The sequence below is a fragment of the Crocodylus porosus genome, unplaced genomic scaffold, assembly GCF_001723895.1.
Source record: "Crocodylus porosus isolate Cpor-Errol unplaced genomic scaffold, CroPor_comp1, whole genome shotgun sequence".
NCBI classification, from domain to species: Eukaryota; Metazoa; Chordata; order Crocodylia; family Crocodylidae; genus Crocodylus; species Crocodylus porosus.
Genome location: NW_017728931.1, coordinates 26,898,407 through 26,923,296, shown reverse-complemented (window position 1 = coordinate 26,923,296; position 24,890 = coordinate 26,898,407). Strand labels below are relative to the sequence as shown.

At 41.4% G+C, this 24,890-nt stretch overlaps 1 protein-coding gene across 3 annotated transcripts in view; it reads left to right on the top strand.

Annotated features, from left to right (window-relative positions):
- The window catches only part of SOX5 (SRY-box 5), a 549,709-nt gene that overhangs the window by 40,021 nt on the left and 484,798 nt on the right, over positions 1–24,890 (top strand). Inside the window, exon 2 of one of the 3 annotated variants that reach the window (XM_019544444.1) lies at positions 20,140–20,220. The exons of the other annotated variants lie outside the window; for them this stretch is intronic. The gene's annotated coding sequence lies outside the window, so the exon portion shown is untranslated. The remainder of the gene's footprint in view (positions 1–20,139; positions 20,221–24,890) is intronic. 3 annotated transcript variants of the gene reach the window in all.

Genomic DNA, 24,890 nt, shown 5'->3' with positions numbered 1-24,890 from the left:
CTTGAAACATCACTAGGCCTTCCTAGATTTGCAAGTTTATAAGACAAAGCAAAACCCCCAGAAATCTTATTAGGTACTTTTATTTTTTGCCACCTCTTACTGCCTTAATTCTAGTCCAGATATTTCAGTGCTCTGTAATATATTTTCTTTCTAAATGTCAATTTTCTTGCTTCTGATGATTTGCTTTTAGATATAATGCCTAAAGCAGACCATCAGCAATTCTGATAGCATATATTTCTCTGCCAATATCACACGAGCCATATCTGGCTAGAAGGACAGTGAAAAACTAAATTGTTCTCATAAAAAAGAAAACATTACACTAATATAATATCTTTATATTTATGTCCAGGATATCCCCTTTGTGTTATTAAAAGGGACTCATGGTCTCATGTGTTTTCACTATAGGGGACTGCATTAATTTATATTTATAAGATCTCCCATGATGGATGTTTTCTGGACACACAGAACGGTTCCAGAAATTGTTAGAATGCTATCAAGCTAGCTATTACTGAATACTGCCTTATGCTCCCCAGCAGCAAACAAGAATGCTTTAAAGGTATGGGCCCATGAAGGAGTTACCATGAGGTAAAAGAGGGACAGGGATTTACCACACACCAGCTGCTATTACTTCAACTGGCAGGCCTAGAATGCACACCAATAAAACTGAACCGGTGCAATGTTGTGTCTGGACAGTTGTACTGGTTTAAACCTGACTTCTATTGCATGCTAGAGCATGTAAGCTATAGGAACTAGCAAAACAGATACAGAGAGTTTAAAAATCTATAAGAATATGCAAAAACTGCACTGTTTAGCCCAACATATGTAAGTTAAAACTATGCAGCCATGGCATAACAGGTTTTTTACATGTCCTTCAGTCTAAGGTGTAAGGTTGTTCAGTGGTCTTCAAGCTACATAATGTTATTTTCATTTCAGAATTTATGATCTATTTGGAGGAGGCATGTCTTTATTTTGTACTGTTTTTTTCACTTAAAGGCAACTCAGGGACTAATACTTTCATGGATGTAAGCTGTTGCTTCTTATTTAATCTTGTCATCTTCATAGATATGCATTATGAAACAGTCTACTGTACAGACTTATGATACAGGCTATTTATGATTACCCCTAAGGAGTACCTGTTTTGGGTTGCTTGGGGCTGAAGTCCCAGGCGGCCCATCCAACCTGAGATGGAAATCTAGTGACGATTGCCATGACTCCATTATCAGCCATTTGCCAACTACATCGTATAGTAGTATGATACATGATGATATATGATACTTATACTATATATATAGCCTGTATCAATCTGTACAGCAGCATTCCCTATAAGCTACACAGCTGCGTAGGTGCTCCTGGCAGCGTGGCATGAGCGCGCCTGCACAGCCGCGCATGCCACACAGCTTAGAGGGAACACTGCTGTACAGTAGACTGTATCATAATGCACATATGTATATTAGGATCTGGCCATACAGTCCATTGAAATCACTGGAAAAAGGTTGTCATGAACACCATTGGATGTTGGATTACATGTATAGGGCACAGTCTTATATTGGAAGAATTGGAGAGAGTGCCTAATATCTGTACTTCACTCAACTGCAAAGCACATATAGCAAAGGACTGAGGGGCATTTTCAGAAATACAGGTGACCCTCACCATTTGCGGGGGATACGTTCTTATATGGTGAAATCCACGAATGAGGCAGTCTCCGTTCATGAACACAGTGCCCCTGGTGGCTGGAGAGAGGCAGCACAGCTGCTGTGGCAATGGTGGGAGCATGGTGGCAGCAGCAGGAGCACAGCAGTGGTGGTGAGAGCCCAGCAGCAGCAAGCACAGAGTTCCAGAGGAGCTCCTATAAGTGTATAAAGTATATTTAAAATGTGGGTTCAGCATTCATGAATATTTGAAACTGTGAATGCCAAACCCGCAAATAGCAAGAGTTTCCTGTACCTTAAAAGGTCAACATGTGTGCCTCTCCAGAAGGACACACAAACTGTTGGCCCAGAGATCACAGCTAAGTGTACTTTCCAATCATATGTTCATCTGAGCAGCTGGTTCTGTTGCTACAGTAATAATGTGCACAACAGGTGGTAAAGAATCTGAAGATAATGGGAGATTCTTTAAGGAAATCCCAAATTTCATAGATTTCATAGACATAAGGGCTGGAAGGGACCTCAGAAGATCATCGAGTCCAGCCCCCTGCTCCAGGGGCAGGAAGTCAGCAGGGAACATAGGATTCCAGCAAGATAAACATCCAGATGTCTTTTGAAGGCATTCAGAGTAGGTGCTTGAACCACCTCTGGCAGCAGTCTATTCCAAACCTTGGGGGCTTGGACAGTAAAGAAGTTCTTCCTTATGTCCAGCCTGAAATGATCGTGGAGGAATTTGTGACCGTTCGACCTTGTTTTCCCTTGGGGCACTCTGGTGAACAGACATTCCCCCAGATCCTGGTAAGCATGCCTGATGAACTTATAGGTGGCCACCACATCACTCCTGAGCCTGTGCTTTTCCAGGCTGAAGAGTCTGCCTGTCTTCATAAGGTCTGCTTTCCTGACTTCTGATCATGTATGTGACTCTTCTCTGCACCCTCTCAAGCTTCTCCACATCTTATCTTGCTGGGATCCTATGATCCCTGCTGACTTCCTGCCCCTGGGGCAGGGGGCTGGACTCGGTGATCCTCCGGGGTCCCTTCCAGCCCAAATGTCTATGAAATCTGTGAAAGTCTTCGAAGGTGCTCCCATGACTCAGATCTAAGTAATTGTGATGCAGCAATGTGGATTAAGGTGGGGTAGGGAGAGAATCATACTCCTGCTTGGTCATGTTAGAGCTAATGACCCAAAATCATTATGAGAGATAGGAAAGACTGTTAGGGCTCCTCTGCATGCAAAAGTCATGAAACTATGGGATCTAACGCATGATCCACACAATCGTACCTCCTGCCATGCAACACATACATGGGCAGGAAGCATGATTTGGGCTCCTACAGCTTGGAGCCAGCATGAGCTGGGAATTCCCAGTTTTGGGGGGTGCACATGCCCCTCCCCCCCCAGCTGGGAGCCCTGATCAGCTGAGTTAGGCTCCCAGCCATGTTCAATTAATGGTGTGATAGGAAACAGCTACAAAGTTTTTACATATATTTTGTGGAATAACTTTGTAGCTTATTCCTTTTTTTATCACACCAGTAACTGAATGAATATATGGCCAGGTGACCACTTAAGGTATGTTTAACTGGTTAATCATGTCTTAAATGTAACGTGTTTGTAAATGTAAATTGGGGCCTTAGTGACAGCAAATAATTGTGGTTGTCTTGAATGAGCTCTTTGGAGACTTGGGAGGTTTTACATTTGACCTGCCCAAGAGGTGTGGCCTAAAGGCCACTAATATGGTTTAAAGTTAGGCACAGTTTCAGTTCATGAAACTAACATAAAGTTTTAAAAGAGCATAGTACTTTCAGGCCATCTCTTTGAAAATATTGCCACACTTTTGAGTATGATAACCAGGGATGGTGCTGAGGTAACACACATTTTAAAAATTGTCAAGAAACTTTTTAACCAACAGGGTGTCACATTTTCAAGAAAGTGATTGTGTCAATGTTATATGTATCCTATGTATGCAGTTTAAATATTGTATAAACAGATGTCTTTTGCATGATCATGTCTTTTGTGTAAATTTTTCTGTCTTTCTAAGGAAGAGTCTTTTTAACTGTTTTGTTTTAATTATTTCTTTTTTTCCCCTTGTTATGGAGATACAGGTGTGTATCATTAAGATACCTACTTTCAAAGGGTCCTCAGTCCCTCTTAAATTTTTCCTGTTGCTTGCTGTTGCCTACCATTTCTGAGTAGACACCTCCTCATACCAGCCCACAAATGACATTTGCACGTATGGTCAGGTAGTTAAATACTCAACTGTCCAGTAGGAATACATTAATGTTGTTTGCTCATTTATTTCTGGGTTTTTGTACATGCAAAATGTAAGGAGCAAATTTCAAAGTAATATACTGGTTTGTAAATTTGGTAGAATTTTTGCTAATCCTCACAGTTTATCATTCAAATTAAAATGCACCATTTCTTCTGTTTGTCTAGAACCCATGTAGTGAGTTCTCATAAAATTAGTACTACTGTTTTTATATAATGTACATGGCAACTCATAAGGTACTGCAGTCACTTACTACTACACAACTAGTAATAACAACTTGTTCAATATTCTATAGAACTTTACATTCATAGATGTCAAAGTGATTTACCAATCAGATGAAGAAGTCAATAAAGAACAGGATATGGGATTAGACAGTTAATAGATTGTTGATTTTAACATGGAATATATTCTTTGGTTTTGATGCAGATGAACATCTATAAAAAGTAAAGCACATGCTTAAGATATAGTGGTTGCACAATAAAAATATTTTTTTGAAACAGCCTTTTTGTCCAAATGTAGAGTTTTGCCCCACGTGCCACATGGGTAATTTTTTTCAGATGAAGTAACTACACTATATTAAATGTTAGTGTGCAAGTACACTAGTGCTTAGCTCCTAATCCACCACCTTATTCTTTAATTCTTCACTGACTAGACTGGACATGGACTGTGGTTTGGCTAGTGTCCCAGCAATCTGCATCTGTTGGGTCTAGTTGTAAATGACATCAGGTTATCCATTTGCCATGCTTCTAAGATCTGTAAGCACCAAATTGGTGATTCAGTCTCTATTGCAGAAGTGTGAATGAGGGGGAAGAGGAAATGAACTATATTCCAGTGTAGGAGCACCTCCTACAATCAACTAAGTGTATGCCACAAAAATGAGTTTCATTAAAGCATGGGAAAAGGTGGTGGGAATTCTGCAGCATTTAAATGCCATGAAAACCTTATGGTTCAAAAAAAGGGTGGTGGGGGGGAATCCATCATAAGACTCAAAAAGAGTGATGGGGAAAGAACTAAAAGTCTCTTTCTGGGACTCCCATTTGCTGTGGGAATATTGTGTCAGTAAAGGGTTAAAATACTTTGACAAGCTGCAGGTCAGGTCACCCTGATCCCCCTCACTGGGGATGCAGTACTTTCATTCTAATTAATCAGAAGAAGAGGAGGGATAAAATGATAGAACTGAAGAACCAAATACATCCAAAGTACTTCAGGCTGCAGCATATCTCCATCCAGAGCACTTTTCATTGGGAAGAATATTTCATCCTTGTAATTGGCTGCTAATTCCATTCTTATTTAAAATCAATTCTTTCTGGCAACAGTCTCCCCATCATTTGTAAAATGCCTTCTCTTTTACTCTCTTGCTCTTAGTTGTTAGGGGAGCGGGGATGCTCCTGAAATATCTTTTCTGAAATAGCAACATTAGCTAGCACAAATACACAATAATTGATTTTTTTTTGGTTCTTGTTGTTTGTGGTTGAAGCTGTTAAACCCTTCCAAGCAAAACTAAATTGTGCATGTGAGCTTATGCATTGTTGTTCAAATGATAAGTTTTATAACATTGTTAACGCCAAACAATAAGATGAGAGATAATAGCTCCTATTTTATCATTTGTTTCTATTTTGCACTAAGTTGTATACTCAGTCATGCATATGTGGGTTATAATGTAGCATATTTAATCTTGCATTTAGCCTCTGCTGCTTTTACACATATACCAATATAGCAAGGACACAAGGAGCTGCTCTCTCAAATAGCACGTATCTTTCTTAGAGGGGTTCTTTTCCTCTTTTTTTCAATTTTTGTCTTTTTCTGTTTTAATCTGAGCTAAATTTGAACAACTGTAATGGTGGGAAAATCTATCCAGGGTTCATTCTTTTTTTTACAGGGAATTGGCAAACCAGGAAGAATAGACTTTGTCATGTGCAAATATGGTGACCATAAATGGTGCTGGAGGCTTTTTCCATTGTCCTGTGACTTTGCCACGAGAGAAAGCGAGAGAGAGAAAGAAAGACACGTTTGATAGAGTTGTGAAGAATGTTTGAATGGCTATTGGGTGTTGGGCATTGTCTTGCAGTGACCTCAATTCGGTACAGTAGAGACCCTTGAAAGCACTGTCTGAAGTCACAATACCACTATTCTCCTCCGTTTAGCAAAAGGGATTAGTTAAAAGGGTGACGTTCCGTGCAGAGAGTTCCAAGTATTCCGTGAAACAAAAGGCCCTGAAATGTTTTTGAAGTTATTTTTAATTGAGTTGAACTAATTTAATAAAGGTCCTAAGGAGGAAAAAAAAATAAAGGAATGTGATTGTTTTATGATTCCTCACAGATGGAATGGACATTTATAGCATACTTCTTCTTTAGTCTTTGAGAGAACAGTAGCCCCATTTACAGCTACTGTTAGCAATTTAAAACTGCTCCAAAATGAAGTCTTTCAAGAAGTTGACAGCTTATAAATAAATCTGTCTGATAAAATTGAACATAAACTGCATCTGTGGTTAGTTTGCCAAAATTAATTCTACATTTAATTAGAGATAGCAGTCAAACATATTTAATAAAAAACAGCCTTGGAGAGTAAATCAAATGAAGTCAGATTTTAGCAGACAGTGCATTTTTTTGCAAAGAGTGATGAAATGACCTCACCTCTGTGATCCTCAGATATATAGAAGAGGAAAAAAGAGGCCTAGGCAATCCAACAAGATTATTTGGGAGAAGCCATTAATTACTTGGTGCAGACTGCAAGGAGACAACTATTGTGCTGTAATTTTTGCTGATTTTGTATTTAGGATTTTCAGCAATGTTCCTGTATTTGCTGTAAACATTAAAATGAATTAATATGCTAATTATTGCTAGAATTCAAAAATTTAGATTTGATCCAGATCCTCAATCTCTCCAAAATTCAGGGATGCTTGGACTGGTACATTGTAAGTGAGACCCCACCAAAACTGTTTTTAAAGAATTTGGGGAGTAAAGTTACATGGTTACATTTTCAAATCCAGAAACTAGAGTTATCCATGAAAAATTATATTTTTGCCTTTGTTTTTTCATGTGCAACTCAGATGTGTCTCAAAAAATATTTTGTGGAAAGATTCTTAGTTGGTGTAAAAGACTGTAGCTCTATAGGGACAAATGAACTTTGACCCACACTAAGTAATTAAAAAAATATACTACAATAAAACAGCTCAGCGGCCCAAATCCATTGGCATGGTAACACCAATGGAACTGTATCAGGGAGGAATTCGGTACATTGTGTTGTACAAGTTTTATATGTTTTAAAATTTAAAAAAGAAAACAAAAAGTGTGTGTGTGGCTTAGATCTCATTTATAGGAGCTTTACACATTCACTTTAAGGTGAAACAGTTCAAAATGGTAAAAGTTACTGAAGCAGGGATCCAGATTATTCTTTTTCAGACACAGGATATAGGATGCTACTTGACAGTATGTGGTCCTTCTTCCAGTAATTTAGGCTTGTATTTGTATATCCTGCATCTAAACTGAAAATAATGGGATGCCTTCTTTCCCCCTTTAATTAGTTTACTAAATGTAACTGCAAGTATCTTTGCCCTTTCTTTGTATCTGGATCTGATATCTTTTATTAGACCAACTTTAACGATTTAAGTTGGTCTAATAAAAGATATCAGGTACACCTAAAGAACCATGTCTGCCTATGTCCTTATACCAACATGGCTACAACCTACACCCCTGTTTTTATCTGGGTAGTATTTTCTGAATAATTAAGTTTTTAGAAAAGATAATAACACAATCAGGAAGCTATAATAAGTAACATGGGTCAGACATTGCTGGAGGTCATGATTCAAATGTTATTTAGTTAACCCTGCTAAGCTTCTACTGTTACCAAATATTTTCTTTCTCCTGAAAATACTATACTTAGAATCCCTAATTGAAAAATATGGTACATTTTTCATGGACTATGGATTTACATGAAATAAGTCTGTTTGATTGAACACTATTATGATGGCATATCAACTTGTGGATTGAAGAGAGGGTTTCTGCTTTGGATGACAACAGTAAGGAGTCTCTTAGGTTTCTTTTTTTTTTCTTTAGTTATGTACAGTACAGCAGAGTGAGTTGGATTCTCCTGCAGTTTACAATAATGTCACACTTGTATCTCTGTTGGTCTCAGAGAGGTTATAGTTTACATACATGTGTGATCATAATAAGGCCATTTATCTTTAAATGAACTTCGACTGTGTTGCCTCTGATTTTTTATGAACTATGGATGAGATTTCAAAGGCACATAGGGGATTTAGACTCAGATCTTGCCTTTAAATTAAATGGCAATTTTGTATCTAAAATCCTCAGGCAGCTTTGGAAATCTCAGCGTTTGATATTTGAGGAGTAAAATATTCTTTAGTGCCAGATCCTGAGCCTTTCGGACACCGAATTAAAACTGACAGTGATATCAAAGGACTATAGGATTTGTTCTGATTGTCTTCTGTTTAGTTATTTTGATTCTTGGATATGATCACTGACATGAGTGGGACTTAGGGCGCTGACAGATGTGACAGTTTGTCGTGCAATCAGCCACTGAGAGCACTATACAGCTGTGCACTGGCAGAAATGTATGGCTCTGGAGTGCTTTAAAAATGCCTGATCATGTGACAATCTGAACCCTCATTACATTACATGAGGGTTCAGACAAAGGTGCTTCAAAGCAGAAGGTCTTCATTAACATCTGTCAGCATGCACCAAGAGCAGGGCTGGGGAGTTTGGTCTGGGGATTGCCCAGCCGGTGTGGGAGGGTGGGACGAGTGGATTGGACCCCCCCGAGGGTTCATCTGAACCTTCCAGTCCACCTGTCCCCTCACTTCAGAGCAGGCTGAGGAAACCCCAGAATGGACCTGCCTCCCCTCCCTCCCCTCCTGAGACAGCACAGGAACCCGGGCATGGTGGGGATAGGGGACAGATGCTGCAGACATGCAGCCTTTCCCCAGATCAGCTTAGAGCTCAATCACCCACCCTCCTGATCCAGCAGCAAATGTCTGTTGGGCTGGGAGGGTCAGTCTAACTCATGGCACTTTCTGACAGGTGTACAGCTCCCTTAACATGCAGTTAGCAACTATGTATATGTACTTGGCTGAATCGGGTACTTAATGTTCAAGCTGCGTCTGCTTCAACGGGAATCCTGGCTGCTTACAGATGTGGGAAAAACAAAAATGCTGCTTTAAGCTCAGTGCACTCCTCATATGCCCAGAAGAGGCATCGCGTTAGTTTGTGCCGGCTCGCCCAACATCTGCATAGATTGGGTGCTTCAGTGGGGCTTAATAACACTTTTATTTAATAGCTGAATGAATCAGCTTTAGATAAAACCACCAAAAAACCCCTCTGAAGCGCCTGATCTATACAGATGCTGTGGAGCCAGGTCAAACTAATGTGCTGCCTCTTTCAGTAAAGCAGTTTTTGGGGTTTTTTTCACATCTATCAGTGGCCCTTGTGCCCAAAAACATGCCTAAGATTTTACCCCTGCAAAAATACTTGTTCCTCACATTTTTCCAGGACCCTCACGGCTATAACATAAATCCAGCAGTACTATTACTATTTAATCAGTTTTATCATTTTACAGGAGTTTTAGGATGATAATGTGCATATATGCTCATTACCTGCAACACACGCTCTCTCACACATTCACACAAATGCAGGTCTTTTAAGAAGCTAGACTGATTCTCTGGCTTCCAATATATCTCTCTGAATACAGTCTGGTGATGATACATATCGCTGTTCTCTTTAGCTTCCATAATTACTTATTCAAATATTTCCTCTTTACCCACATTTTAAAGTTTTCAAAGGCTTATCTTTGTAATGTAAGGTTCAAAAGTGCTATATGAAGGTCATTAAGACTTAAAATTGATGTTTTGAAGCCAAGCTAGAGATTTTACTCTTCACTTAACACAGAGGTAAGCTTTAAATCTGGAGGGAAGAAAAAATATCACTTACATAAAAATGTCTTTAAAAGGAGAGCACCTCCTTATAGAAATTAGCTCTTTCTTTTAATTGGATATCAGTGCTTGAATCTAATATGGATTTTTGAAGGAATAGGGGGCTTTGATGTTTTATTAAGCATGTTTTAAAACATGAGACTTTTTTTTAAGAATTAAGCCAACATATTGTAGTTTGTGTGTTGGGAAGATTGTAGTATCTTCTTTGTCCTCAGTAGTCCAAGCAATTGAATTTGGGAATGTTTTCATTATGTTTCAACATCTCTTCTGTACTACTGTTATCCTAAAAGGCTTATTTCAGGTCAGCAGAGGACAAGCAATTCATTTATGTGAAACATTCAAAACAGAAAAGGTCCATATTAGGGTGTAGATGGCATGGGTTTGTGCAGGGAAAAAAGTGAATTTGCACTAACAATGAGAAGTCTCCAAAGGTGTGAAGATTAATTTCAGAGAAATATTCAAAAGAAGAAGAAGAATCATATTCTGCTGGTATAGGAGAGTTGTTGGAAATCTCATGGACAGATGTGTTCTGGCAAATCTTAACTGAAAAAATCATCACCTTTTTATTGTATTGTATTTTTGGTGCTTCCACTTGCATTTTAGAGAACTGTGATCTGAGCACAGGACTGGGAGACAGAAATGAGACAGACTGATTCCAGGTCTCATTAAGAACTTCCTCTGTGGCCTGTGCCTCTTGCTTAATCTCTCTGCTTCATTTTCTTCATCTGTAAAATGAGGATAATGTATTAATATCTGCAAAACAATAAAATGGTACTTTTTTTTTAATGATTGTCAAAAACTAAGGACAGATGCTCTTTGAAGCACACAAATTTTGCAGTGGGTGGTGATTAGTGGGGAGTGGAATCCCTTTAAGTTGTTTCATTGAAGATGTAAGCAAAGGTTTGGACCAAGTCTTTATCCATCCTAAATCCTATGATATAACAAGGGAGGGAGAATAGTTGCAAGAAGGCATATATGCTCGCACAAATAGACTAAACTGAACTGAAGGGGTTGGAGAGACTCCCTGATTTTTGCTCCCTGTATGTGGGTTACTATGATGAAGTCAAAACAGGACGCTACATTGTACTACAGAAAGCAAAGCAGGATGTGACTGAAAGCAGATGGTATTATCATTCTATCCAGAGCTGTCTTTGGATTTTGTGGTAATAATTTGATTGAAGTTTTCAAAATTATTACAAGGATAGATAACACTGAACGTGAAAATGAGAGCAGCTGGAATGTGCCAAGATTTTGACTATTCTGCACTTAAACAAAAGCTGCCTGCAGATACCATAAAGCTTGAGCCTGATTGCTGTGGTTTAGTTATACTCACCAGTAAACTTGCTCTGGGGGTTATCGCCATCTTAATTTTTTTTCCTTCCTGAATGACATCATGCAGAACAATTGCCAGAAGGATAAGAGAAAAAAAACTGAAAAAAATGGAGGGAAAAATCTTTGGGTTTTTTTTTTTCACTTATCCCCACTCCTGTTACATATTGTCACAGATTTTGTTATACTGGATCATTAGTTCTGCGGAGTCTGGCATTCAGTTATGGGCATTAGCAACCCATTTGTTTTTCTGGCTCAAATCCATAGAAAGTAGAAATCCACCCTTTGCTTACCTCTTTCAGGTGTAGCACTAGTTGTACAAAAGGATCCCAAGGCAGTTTTTTCTGACTACTTGTAAACCATCACCCAGTCTCCCTAAGTATGTGACTCAGTAATCTTTATTTCAGTATGCACAACTACTAATATGCATCATTTCTTAGGAAATGTATCATGCCCTTTATAAAGTCAGCCATGGTATTTGACTTGATGCTCTCCCATAGCTGAGAATTCCATTAGGTTGCCTATCATGTCTTGCACAGAAGATGTTTTAAATTTGTTTTTAAATTATAATCTCTTGGAGCCCAAGCAAGAAAATGGGGAGAAAAATAGAACTTACATAGCCATTTTCTGCCATAAGGTACTAATGTCAGCATTCAGAATCTGGGTCAAAGTATGGAAGTGCGGTATTAGGACCCTGGGTATTTTCCTCATTTTTGCATTACCAAAATACATCTTCAGAAAATCATTCAAGAGTGTAACTGCCAAGACACTGCTTTAATCCTATTGTGAGCTGTAGTGGTTTAGAGCATAATTGGAAAATATTGTGTTTCATGTGTTTGTATGCTTTTACATGTACACACACAAAAAAACACACACACCGTCTGTGATAAACTGGGACATACCTATAATTCTTTATGAATGTGGTTCATGTGTTTGTGTACATGTTCGAGATGAATCACTGCTATGGAGCTATATTACAAGGGCTTGTCTCTGGCTGACCTGTCAGCATGGGAGGGCCCAAGACCTGCTGCTATCCCTCTCCTGCCCTATGCTGCAGATAGCGGCTGTGTAGAATGCTGGGCTCAGCTGGGGACAGCAGTGGCAGTGCACAAGTTCTTCTTTCCAGCCCTTGCTCCCTGCTTGCCCACCTGTGTCTCCCCCTGGCTGGGAGCCAGCACTGGATGGAAGAATCTTTCCCAGCTCAGCCCAGCTCCTCATACAGCCACTACCTGAAGCATAGGGCAGGAGCAGCTCTGGAGCTTCCCCTATGCCTGTGTCATCAGGGAAAAGGGGCAGCATGCAGGTTCTTACTTCTACTGCCTGTTCCCAGCCAGCAGGGAATATCTATGGCGGAGGGTGGGCAGATGTGGGGGGAAGAGGAACCTGTCTGCTGCCAACCCTGTCTGCAGGCAAGCTGCAGCTCATGGCTGCTACAGGGCAGGAGCGGCTCTAGGGCTCTCCCTGCATCTGGATCAGTCAGGGACAGCAGCAGAAGTGCCAGTGTCTGCACTGCTGCATTCTTTCTGGATCTTTCCCTGCCCGGTGCAGAAGGCTGACCATGGAAAGTCAGCAAAAGGTAAAAGTTTTGTCTGGGAATATCCAAAGGTAGACTGAGCAGTGGCCAGAACAATTGACTTGTCCCTCCCAGAGAGTAGGGCTTAGCAGGACTTGGGGAACAAATGTGGATCAAATGATATCTAGCATTAAGATTTTTATCATAATGCATCTTGGAGATTATTAAAGATGGCTGAAAATTGCATTTTTCATGAAAATCTTTCAAAGTTTTGTGGAAAATTGTAATAAAATTTAGAAACTTCAAAATATTTCATAGCCCTCTAATCTAAATGTGAAGCAGCAAAAAACAAAACAAAATGTAATCAGAAAAAAGTTTGTATGTATCATATATTAAATTAAAAATGTAACTACTTTAAAAGAAATTATATATATGTACATGTATTCTTATATATACACCTGTGTGTGTGTGTGTGTGTGTGTGTGTGTGTGTGTGTATTTAGAGGGTATATATTTACATGTGTATATATACATAGATAGATATAGATATACATGACTAATTCTGAGGTTTGTTAGCCTGCTTATGATGAAAAAATGGGAAAGGAGAAGAGGTGGGGGGAGTTCTATGTATTCTCTGTTGTTAATAAATAGATTTGCAGAGACATGGAAATAATATCTGGTAAGCAGAGAAAATCAAATGGAAATCTAAATGGAAATCGAAGTAATCAAACAAAGGTATTTGGTATAAAATGAACCACAGAGACAAAGTTAAAATTTGGTTCTGGATCCAGTCCCATTTTAAGTCATGATTCAGGTTCAAAGCCAAATCAGATATAGGGGTTGGGTGTGAACTAGATAAAACAGAAATTTCTCAAACTGATTACAGAAATTTCTCAAACGGATTACAAAATAGACCAAAATCACTCTGATTTTGGATCTAGAATCATTACAGTAGCAGTGAGTTTACATCAGGGAATGTGACTGTAAACCTTCTTAATTTTTAAGGGGCTCAGATTGTAGGTTCTGGTTTTGTGTTTCTCATCCCAGTTTCCTCTGCTTAGGAAGATTATTGGTGTTGGTACTATTCTCCATTCCAGAAAAAGCTGTCAGGCAGCATTTGGCTTAAATGCATAAGTATCACTGGCCTTGATTTTTCTATGAGATCATTGCAGATGTCTCTGACAAGGAAACCAACCAGTCACTAATTTCCATCAAGCAAAAGAGGCTTTACCCTGCATGTGGGCAGGACCAGTGCTTTGCGACTGAAATTTAGGTTACCTTGTTTTCAAACTTTAGGATAGAATAAGTAACAGTCCCAACATGAACAGCAAAACTCTGACTGAACCTTATTACTCAGCATACCAGCTTTTTACTAATGGGAACAGCCTTTTTCTGTGATGTTGCCAACTTCTATGGAAACAGAAAGTAACCAGAAAAAAAAAAAAGCCACTCCTGGGAGATTTCCAGGCCCTCTTTGATGACTTAAGATGCTTGCATAGTTAGAATACAGTTCACATGAGGACCCACATTTTGGTCTTGTTGCTTTGGATTGGTCAGAGCCTGCTGAAATGTGCTTATCACTCTGAGAGACTAGACAGGTTTTCCCATTGTAAGCTAGAAACTCCTATATTTTTAACTTGTCTCCCTTTTTGTACTTAATTGTTTTAAATTACAGCATAGTGGGCTGAAAACTGCTACTTACCTGCAAGTATTCTTCATCCCTTTGGTCTCCTAACAGCCTGTAGTGCTGTCTGGTCTATTGTGATCTGTAAGTGAGCAGCAGCATTGTGACAGGAAAGAAGGTTTGTTAAATTAAGACCCTCTTGGTCCCAGAGGAAAAGGGTTACTTGCTCTTCCATAGATGAAAAGTGACCTCTCCCTCTCCCCATGCCCCCCAGGGAAATTTTCTTGATATGACAACATGAAAACTTGGCAGGCTCCATGTGTTAGATGACACTGTATGTTGATGAAGAACGTTTCTGTGATATCTCAGCAGGAGCAGACAAGATGGTATTCGGAAAGCAACAAGAAAAGAAATCAGATGGGGGTAGAACCAGACTTGCATAGGTCATGCAGTCTGGTGGTTATAACTCATAACCTCCAAGACCCAAATATGTGACACAGGCCTCTAAAAAATGTGTGACAAATACCTCAAATGAGGGACAGGTCACTAAAGAGAGCAAGGGCGGGGAGCAAGTTTGGAATGAACATGGGATTTGTTCCTTTAACATGTATAAATTGTGACACTGGATTTATGGGTTATTTTTCCTGATGTAATTAAATTACAGGATAAAAAAAGTGGGAATACCACCTTTATAGGAAGGGAAATAAGTTACTGTTTCTTCTTTATCATTTTTTTGATTGGCAGTAGTGCCTCTGGGCTCCAATCTAAGATCAGGACCCTTTGCATATTGTTCAAAGGTCTAGTTAAAAAGATGTGTGTGGCAGGAGGAGGGAGCTGGAAGGAAAAGCCTTCCTGCTCCACAGACCTTCATATCAACATAGAGCTAAACTGATTTGGATCTCAAATTGCAGTATAGTTCAGAGTAAGAAAGAAAGAGATACTGGTTTTGTGCCAATAGTGAGGGATACCACCTCAGCAAATGCTGCTGAGGTGGTAATGGAACTTGTTGCTTCTCTTCTGCTAAGGGGGGAATGAGGGGGCAAGAAAGACGTGAGCAAGTTGTTGTGTGTACTGAATTTGTTCCTGGCTCAAGCTCATTTGCTTCAGATTTTATCTATGTCCCTTTACAGCCCTTCCTATCTAGCAGGTCCAGATCTATTGCATCACCCTGTCTACCAGTGAAAGGCAGTCACATATGTGGTGAGATAAGTAACTACTCAGCAGTTAAAATAAAGGAGGGATAGTCAGAGGAGCAGAACAAAATTAATCAAGTTGAAATTTGACTTGGATATCAGAGTTAATTCTCTACAGCAAAAAAACAAACAAGCCAACCTTCTGTCTACCTCTCCACCCCCAACCAACAGCCCTTTCATAAGTCTTTAATGGACAAAGTCTGTAACCTCTTTTCAGAAAAATGGCACCTTCAGCATTATTCCTCTGCAGCATGATAGAGTACTGGCTCAGTGCCAGCGAAGAAAAAAGAATGCTGCCTCCTGAATCATGGCCATTGCTTTTTGCAGCACTCTGAAAGTGCCCTGCATATCTCTCATGCAGGTACTTACTGGGGCTGACTACTTGACATATGGGATAGGACAGACTGACACCTGGAGGTGGCAAAGCTACAGGCATTTTTGTACTATTATTCTATTTAGCTACGAAAATATGACTGCCTGGATTTTCTAAAGTGATCACCACTGTAGCAATGCCAATAGATCCTGCTACTTACTGCAAGAAGAAACCTACTCCAAAAGTTGTGTGAAATTCTGGACCCATTAAAGGTAGTGGAAGGTTCCCTTTATTTGCAATGAGCAGTGTAATAGGACACATGTCTGTATATCAAGGGAGGGGGAAAAATCTCCAAATGCAGTTCCTGTCAATTTCAAGAGCTCTAAGGCTAAGGATAGAAGTTACACATAAACCTGTTTAAGTGATCAGAAACCAGTTTAAACCTGTAACAGAAATTCAGTGCACATAAACCATTTTCAAAATGGCCAGAACTGGTTTAATAAACTTGGTTGAATCAAACTTAACTGATTTAGGTCAAACTGAATTTTGGAACTTCTGTCCCAGACCCCTTCCTAGTTTAAGTTATCTCATACTCCTCCAGCACCCCAGGATGCTTTGCAGCCCTGGGCTGGTCTGGACTGTCTGCTTCAGCAGAGCAGGGTTGGCCTTACCCCTATCTCCAGCTGGCTGAGAAGGGGGTGACGGTGGGAAACCATGCTCTGGACTGCAGCTGGTTCTTCTTGGCAGGGGACACAGCAGCCCTTGCCAGGCTTCCCCACCCCACCACCCCTGCTAATGGCTCTAGCAGCAGGAGTGGGTGGTCTGGCCAGGCACCAGTAGCCTGAGGGGAAGGAGGGAAGTTTAATGCCCTCTCCTTCCCCTATCCCAGTGGTATGGGACAGGGGAGGGATGAGAAGGCAGCGGGCAAAGGGACTGGGGCTACTGGCTGTGCTCAGGGGTTACCAGGAGACACAGCCAACCAAGCCTGTGGTGCCAGGGTGTAAGCGAGCCCCGTCACCCATCCCCTGTACAGCCTTGGCTGCAGGACATCCATCTTGCTGCCCAGCTCAGCAGCTGACCCCTGAAGGGGGGGAAACCTGCCCCAGCTGAGAGCCACAGGATTAGCATGCCAGACTGCGGCCAGGGAAGCTGAGGCCTGATGGGAAGAAACTCCTGCTCCCCAGGAGGGCAGCAATGTGCCACATGGCGCCATGACAGGCTGGGAGCTGCATCTTTACAGGGCTCCAGGGCCCAGCCACACAGAGCCTTGCCCAGGATGCTGCAGCTGGAGGCAGCCCTGCTTGGAGTGGGGGCTGCACTAGCTGCCCCTCATGTCCCCTCAAGCCCCCTATGTGTCCTATGATCCCATGATCCACCAGCCCTGAGGCTGGTGCAGGACAGGGGCTGAGAGAGGACAGCAAGCAGGGACTGGGGTAGAGCAGTGCTGGTCTGGGGGATGTCCACTCATCCCGCCCTGCCTGAGTTGGGAGCCAAAGATGAGCTCATCCCCCAGCTCCTGCGGCTGTGCCCAGACCTGCCTCCTGCCTCCTCCCCCTGGAGCTGTCCACCTCCCTACTCCGGGACCAGGGCTGGGCAGGCTCTGGCAGGAGCTGGGTGGGCTGTTTTACTGCTGCCAGCAGCACTGGACTGAACTGGCTCTGGGGGGCCCTGACAGGGTGGTGCTGGGGGCAGGCGGGACACAGTGCTCCATAAACATGTCTCCATGGGCCACAGCTGCTCTGCATGCGGTGGTGGGGACACCCATGAACTGGGGCCCGAGGGGCCTCTTAGCCATGCAGGCACAGTCTAGGCTGGGCTATGGGAGTATGTGGTGCAGTGGCTGGACAGAGGCTGGGCTGCAGGGGCTGCCAGATGGAGGCTGAGGGCTGGCTCCTGTGTGGCCAGCGTATGTCCAGGTGCCAGGCAGCAGCTCCAGCTATGGCTAGCAGGAAGTGCTGCCCTGAGGCAGGCCAGTCTGTCTAGGGAAGGGCAGGTGGGAGGGGCTGGATATGCAGCATTCTCCCCTTGCACATGTGATCCATTGCACTGTGCCCACGGTGGGAGCTGGTGCAGAGTCCCAGGGGGCTGGAGTGCAAAAAAGCCAAATGCTTGGCCAGCTGGACGGGACAGGATTTTAGGGCCCTGCCCCTGTGTCTGTGATGCTGGGATTATGCAGGGAGCTCACTAGTCCCCAGAACTAAATGTCTGCCCCTGGGCACACCCAGAGCTATAGCATTCCCCCCCACCCCCCCTTGCTGCTTCCCTGCTAGGCCTGCGACAGCCAGCATTGTCTCCACAGGGCCAAGGGGATCCAGACCCTGCAGTGCCATTTGCTGCAGCCATAGGCCTGGGCCTGCAGGCAGGCATGCTGGAGCAGACTTTGGCCCCTCTCACTTGGGTCTGCTTTGCATCTGCAATACTTTGTTGCTCCTTGGAGCAGGGAACCCAGTGCTTTTGCTGGTGGCTTCACTAGGTGACAGGTCCGTGGTGTTGTGGGTGGCCATTAGTGCCAGCAGGGCAGGGCTGGGGCAGGAGGTACAGGGGCCTGCTGGTTAGAGCACTCTCTGGGTGCAGGGCAGGAGATCGTGTCTTTGAGCCCCATGCCCAGCACAGGTAGAGCCCTCACAGGCTTTGGTTCTGCAGCTCAGTGCCTCTTTCCATAGTTTCTAGGGTTGGAAGGGACCTGAGCAGATCATCTAGTCTGATGATGCACCCAGCAGAGGTGCAGTATAAGGAGAAGCAGCGAGAGCTTCTGACCCAGAAGCATCTGCTGGCCAGGGGATAGAGGACTAGCTGGAGAGCAGACAGTCTGCCCAGGCAAACAGGTGTTTAAACCCCTCCCCAATCATACTCAGCTTGCTGGGGCCTGGCCACCTCCAGCTCAGCTTCCTTCCAGCCTTCCTGCTACTGCAGAAGGGAAGGGAGGGCTCACTCTAGCACCCCCTGGTTTCTAGCCCGAGCCACTGCAGGCATGTGGCTTCATTTCTGGAATCAAAAGTGAATGTCTGTTCAGTTGCTTCTTGGTTTAATCTATGCAGGTTAGACAAACCTGCAAAGATTGAATCATTTCAGGCTCAGGCTTTTGGAATGTTTGTACCCAAAAGCCAGCCTTGTGCAGTTTTTTTTGTTTTGTTATTTTTTTAACAGCTGTTTTCACAGGTGGCAGTAAGGGAAGGAAAACTAAGGAGTCATGTTGTATGTAGGGGTCAGGAGGGAGTGGCAATGGAAAGCTGAAGTTTGCTTCTGAAGATGTCCAAAATGCTTAAAATTTGACAGAGTTTTTCTTTTTGTCCTCCTGCACAATAATGACCATTTGCATTTTATTTCAAATGCTGCAGAGAACCAAATGAACTCTTGCCATCCAACTACATCTGTTGTTTGCTTCTTCCAGAATAAATATTGCAGTTCCTGATGCTGAAACAGCTGGAAATCTTGCATTCATTTGTTTTCTTTGAGATGCAGTGTGTCCTGTGGGCTTACCTGATGACACCACTTGTGTACTTTTTATTTTATATGGCAAGCTAGAAAAAGATGTTCTGTACCAGTCTTCTGAGGCCACAGTTTTCAAACCTGGTATCCAGTAAGTCTCAGCCAAGGTACAGTGACACCCTAGGGTGCCACAAGATCCCTTTAAGGGTACCACAGGGTGCTGTGCAATATTGCTCTATTATTTTTCCATAGTAAAAAAACAAGTGAAAACTAGGAGCTTTTTTCAAGGGGTGCCTTGAGTCTAAGAAGGTTAAGAACTACCGATCTAGCATATGGCTCTGAGGCCACTTTTATTCAGGTGTCTCAATGCACCTTTGTTATTGGAGGTATAAAGCACCTGTAACTGCTGGTTTCTATTAGAATCATTTAAGCCAAAGAATAATTTCTGCCTTAAGAAATGTGCTATATTTGTACAATGGGGTCTTGGCCTTTGATATAAACCTTTAGGTGCTACAGAGGCACAAGGAAATAAAATAATGGCAGTGCAACTGCAGGGGCTGTGCATTACACTCCTTCACTGCTAGGCTTCCTGGTTTTCAAACTTTGCTTTGTTTTGTTTTTATTTTACTCTGCAATCTGTATTGTCTCTCTGTGATGGCAGGCATCAATATTTGCAATAGTGCATGCTCAAAGGCTCATTACCAGCTTTTGTTCTGCTGGCTATCATGAAGAATATAATGTGACCCTGCTATGATTCATACCAGTTGTGCTTTGCTGTGGGTGGAGACATGGGGTGGAGGTGGGGGGCAGAGGTGGAGTAACATAAACATATAAACAGTGCATAGAAATAAAGAAAGGCATCTTTTGTTATATCTGATTTCAGTAGAAGTTCCTGCTTGTGCTGCTGAAGATAGTCTGGGAAGATTAGAAGAAACTCAGCTGAGGCAGGACAAAGAAAGACTGTGTAAGTGGGATCAAGCCTGTTTGCTCAGTGGAGCTCTCTATCTAGTTGTTGACAGATGTAGCTGTTGCAGAATTAGGCCTTGCAGGCTCCTCCTTCTGATTGTTAAGTGACAATGGTTGTGGTGGTAAATAGCAGTGGAGTGCACAATGAATCTCTTATTTGTTTGGAGATTGTAGCCTGGGAGGGGGATTTTGCAATCATAGTGTTTAGTTAAGAAGCGTATGGGGACCATTAAAGCATTTTAACTTTTGCTCCTGTGTTTTTCAGGTTATGAAGTTTTGTGGCTTGTTGGGAAGGGAAGGAAAGGGATAGAAAAAAAGATAGGACTGCAAAAATATTAGGATGCCTATAGTTCTCTTAACTGCTAAGGAATCATCAAGAGTTTCAGTTCACCAAATTAACATGTAATATGATGGATGGGACCCTGCGGTGCCATCTAAATAGGGGCTTTTCCTTTTGCAGACATGCTAATCTGCCACAGGATACTTGCTGCTATCTCAGCTCAGGGAAGTTCCTTTCAATGCCAAGTCACAGCTTGTAATGTTAACAAATACCGTGTACCATAATTTGCACTTTAATAGCATTATGCACTTAAAAAATAAAAAACAAAAGCCAGCAAACCAGAACAAGTGATCCAGGTACTGCAGAAGGAGAAAGCAGCACAAATAGTCCAGTAATTTGTTTTTGTTTTTTAACCCAAAATATACAGGAAATGGAAATCTCAAGTATCTTTTAGCTATCAGAGACGTCCAGAGTACATTTTATGGCTAAGTGAGGGAGTACAGATTAGAAGAAGGCAGTCAGATGTAATGAAACTTAACTCTAAATGAGTTTTTACAAATTTTAGGACAGAACAGTTTTCTTTAGGAGAAAGGGCTCATTTATTTCACTCCATGGCTCAAAACACACGGTCTCATTGGAAGTGCTAACAAACACATTCAGCAATAGGTCACCACTTGCTCAGGCAATAAAGAGCCATTCTTTCCCCATGTTTTGCAGAAGTCTAAGCCTCAGGTACCTCTGACAGAGCTGTAAATAATTATTTGTGTGTTTGTGAGAGAGTTTGAACAATCTGATAAAGAGAACTTTAATAACCTTGGTGTCACATCTGGAGTACAATCCATTTTCACTTTATTGTGACCCTCTGCCTCCCCTTTTGAATGTCATTTATCTATTTCAGATCTTGACCTCAAGGCCGTGGTAATTTAGGACTCCTGTCACTGAAAATGCAGTCCATGTTATTGGGTAAAGTAGTGACTCAACCAGGGTGCCACAGAACCAACATCCTTTGAAGGGTGCCATGAGGTGGGAGAAGATAAGGGTAGGCTCAAGCTTGTCCCTGCCTGCCAGTCTCTCACCCTCACTCCCACTGTCTAGCCCTTCTACAAGGACATAAGGATTATAATATTATATAAATTAGCTTTTGAAATTGGGCACCATTCGATTCACAGGCATTTTGAAGCAGGATGCCTTCAGTCCAAAAAAGTTCGAGAACCATTAGGATAATATTTCATCTCTCACCCCTCTTGGGTAAAATAGTTTTCTCACTCACTTTCTTTCTGGATGATATATTATTTTCTTTATGAGACTATGGCCAAGAAGGTTTATGCACTTAGACAAATCCTTTCTCAACCAACAGGGGGTTCTACAGGATTATTCTCTTATTTATAGGGAGATGTGTACACACAACATGATGCTACATGTATGCCACTGGGTAAAGAGGCAAATGCTATATCTTCTAAAAGATTTTTTTCTCAAGTTACCACTACCTTTTTTTTCCTTAAAGAGATCCTGTCTTTCAAAGTTAGTTGAGTTTTAGAGTGGGGAAGAAATTTAAAAATGAGGGTTTGTTGTATTGTATGGGATAGATTACTGGCATGAAACTTTCTGATGAAATACTGGTTATAACTTTGCTAGTCTATGCACTATTTGTGGAAAATTCAAAAGCAATCAGGGATGCCATTCTTATTCATATATATTTCTTTTTATATACAGCTTACATATTCTGGCTCTTTAGTTTTAACATGCATTACCTATTTATTCTTTTATTGCAGCTATTTAAAAGCACACATCATCGTATTTCTTGCCTTTCATCATATTTCTGTAGGTATATGTATGCAAATATATAATCTCTAGAAGTGGCTAAGTGACAGTGCTGTCAGTCTTAGTATTAGTGTATCAACATTATTTCTAATGGAATTTATGGACCCTCAGGCTATGATAGCATCACCTCTAAAAAGTTGAAGTCCTGTTTTGGGGAAGTGTCCTTTTCTTTAAGTATGTGTTTAAGTACTGTTTTGAACTGAGGAAACTAAATAATGTCCTAAGACAGGTTAATCACCAATGCTAAACATGGTACAAGAGGGCACTTCTTGTACTGGAGGTGATGACTGTTGGAAGAATATCTGTCACTGGGGGCTAAGCTGCCGTGGATTAGAGTGCACACATAAGCAGTTATCACAGAGTAGCTGACTAATGCTAAACCTCATTCTGCTTTTAACAGTAAATAGTTCATGTGCACATACCCTTTGTTGCATTTGAATCAATGCTTAATGCTAAGTATTTAAATTTATTCCCTGGGCATGAATAACCAAGTTATTGTGGTTTTGATATGCTATAGATGTATATTTTAATTTTACTTTATAATGGACATTTTTAAAAAAATTGCCAAAGAAGCAGCCTTGCTAAATATGGCTTTTTATTGTGCATATGATGAGCTCAGTAGATCACAGTCATTTCTTTAGAGCTGTTACCATTCATTACATTAAGGCCTGCTTAAGGTTAGAGATGCTGTAATGTGTGCATTATAGATACAGTGGTTCTGTTGTACTGGTAGGTCTGCTGCATATGTGTATCATTTCCGTCTGTCTGCTAAGCATCCTTAGATGTGTGATGAAAGTTAGCTACTGGGTATGTGCAGGAGTCTGCCCTGAAATGTTTCCTCTGAAAAAATGTACAAGAGTTTGCATCACAAGGGGACCTGTCTATACATTGCCATGTGGTGACATTGCTACAGTGCCGTGCCTTAGTAGTACTAGTACTTGTTCCTTTTGGGTACTAGTAGACCCAAAAGGAAGTACTAAAGCATGGTGCAGTATGGGTGGTTGCTGCACTGTGAGTACAGTGCACAGTTAGATTTCACCGCTACATTCACCGCGCTGTACCTGGGAAGCATGCTACTATGGCAATGTAGCTGGCGATTGCATGTAGACATACATGATTGCTACATTGCCATAGCACGCATCACTACATCACCATAAAGCGACAGGTAGACATGCCCAGGATCACAAAAAAGTTTCTGTAATCAGCCTTTGCATGTTTTTAATTTTTTCGTAACATCATAATAAAAAACTGAAGGTACATACAAATGTTGCATTTAGATTGCCCTAACCAGGGGTAGAGAAATCTAAAAGCCTGGATGTATAATCATTCGCTGGGCTTAGGTTGCCCTAAAAATGGCACAAGCAATCTAAAGTAAGTTCTCATCAGACCAGGACTAACTTAAGCTCAGCATGGGGTTAACCTAACCTAGCAAGGGTTTACTGAATGCTTGCAGGTATTCATAGCAGAGCCTCAGGGCTAGGAAAGCCCAGCTGCTCTGCACAGCCTTGTGCCCTTGTCTCCTCTCAGCAGGTGGCAAATGCTCGCACATGGGGGTCCTGATTCAGGTTTAGGCCACTTAAACTAAGCTGCCAAAACCTAAGCCAGGTCCCACAAATACATGTTCGTACCCTGAGCTTCCTTCTTTATCAGAGTGACTCGATATTTTAACCAATTTCAAATGGAGGTATATACCATTTAAAATACTTTATTTTTTGCTTGTTTGATTTATTTATTAATGCCATTTGATCCAGCCATTGTAAACCTTATGTGACAGTTAATATAATACCCTGGAGATTACTCTAACATACATAGGTTTTTTAAGGCCAAAAGGGACAACTACTTAGATGAGACAGTCATCTAGGCTGATCTGCATAACACAGGCTATAGAACTTCACACCGTAATTTCCGTCTCCTCCCTATAAACTATCCTTTTAGCTATGACATATATTTTTAAAAGATACCTTTTAGAAAAGCATGTTTGTTTTAGAATTCTGTGACTAAAAGATAATACCTCAATAGATTATTAATAACATCTTGAATGTTATTCAACCAGAAGGTAGCACTTGTTAAAAGTTTCTGAGCCCCTTTACAGAGCTGACCTTTGAGCCCAGCAAAGCCCACTGCCTGATTTGGAAATTATAGTTTTCAGCCTTTTCCTTGAAATGTCAGCTCTGAAAATGCTAAACTAGTGTAAATCCATCAGTAGAGCTGAAAGGAAGAAACATTCTAGCTGCATTTCAGCAACAGAAGAGTTGGGTGCATGAGTGGGTATGGGCCTAGAGATCACTCCCTTCTCCCCATTTCATTAATTTTATTTATATATATAATAGAATAATGGAAAGTCCCTCTGAAAAAAATTAAGACAGGAATAGGAGATACAAAGTTGGGAGGCATAATCGTAGAGGAGGATCACAATGTAATATAGGAAGAATAGGATGACCTAGATGAACGAAGTAATAGTGACAGGATGAGATTTAATAGTACAAATTCCAAGATCATGTATTTAGGGATCAATGACAAGAGTTTATGCTGTAGGCTGTGAGGTCATCAGTTGAGGAAAACAAGAC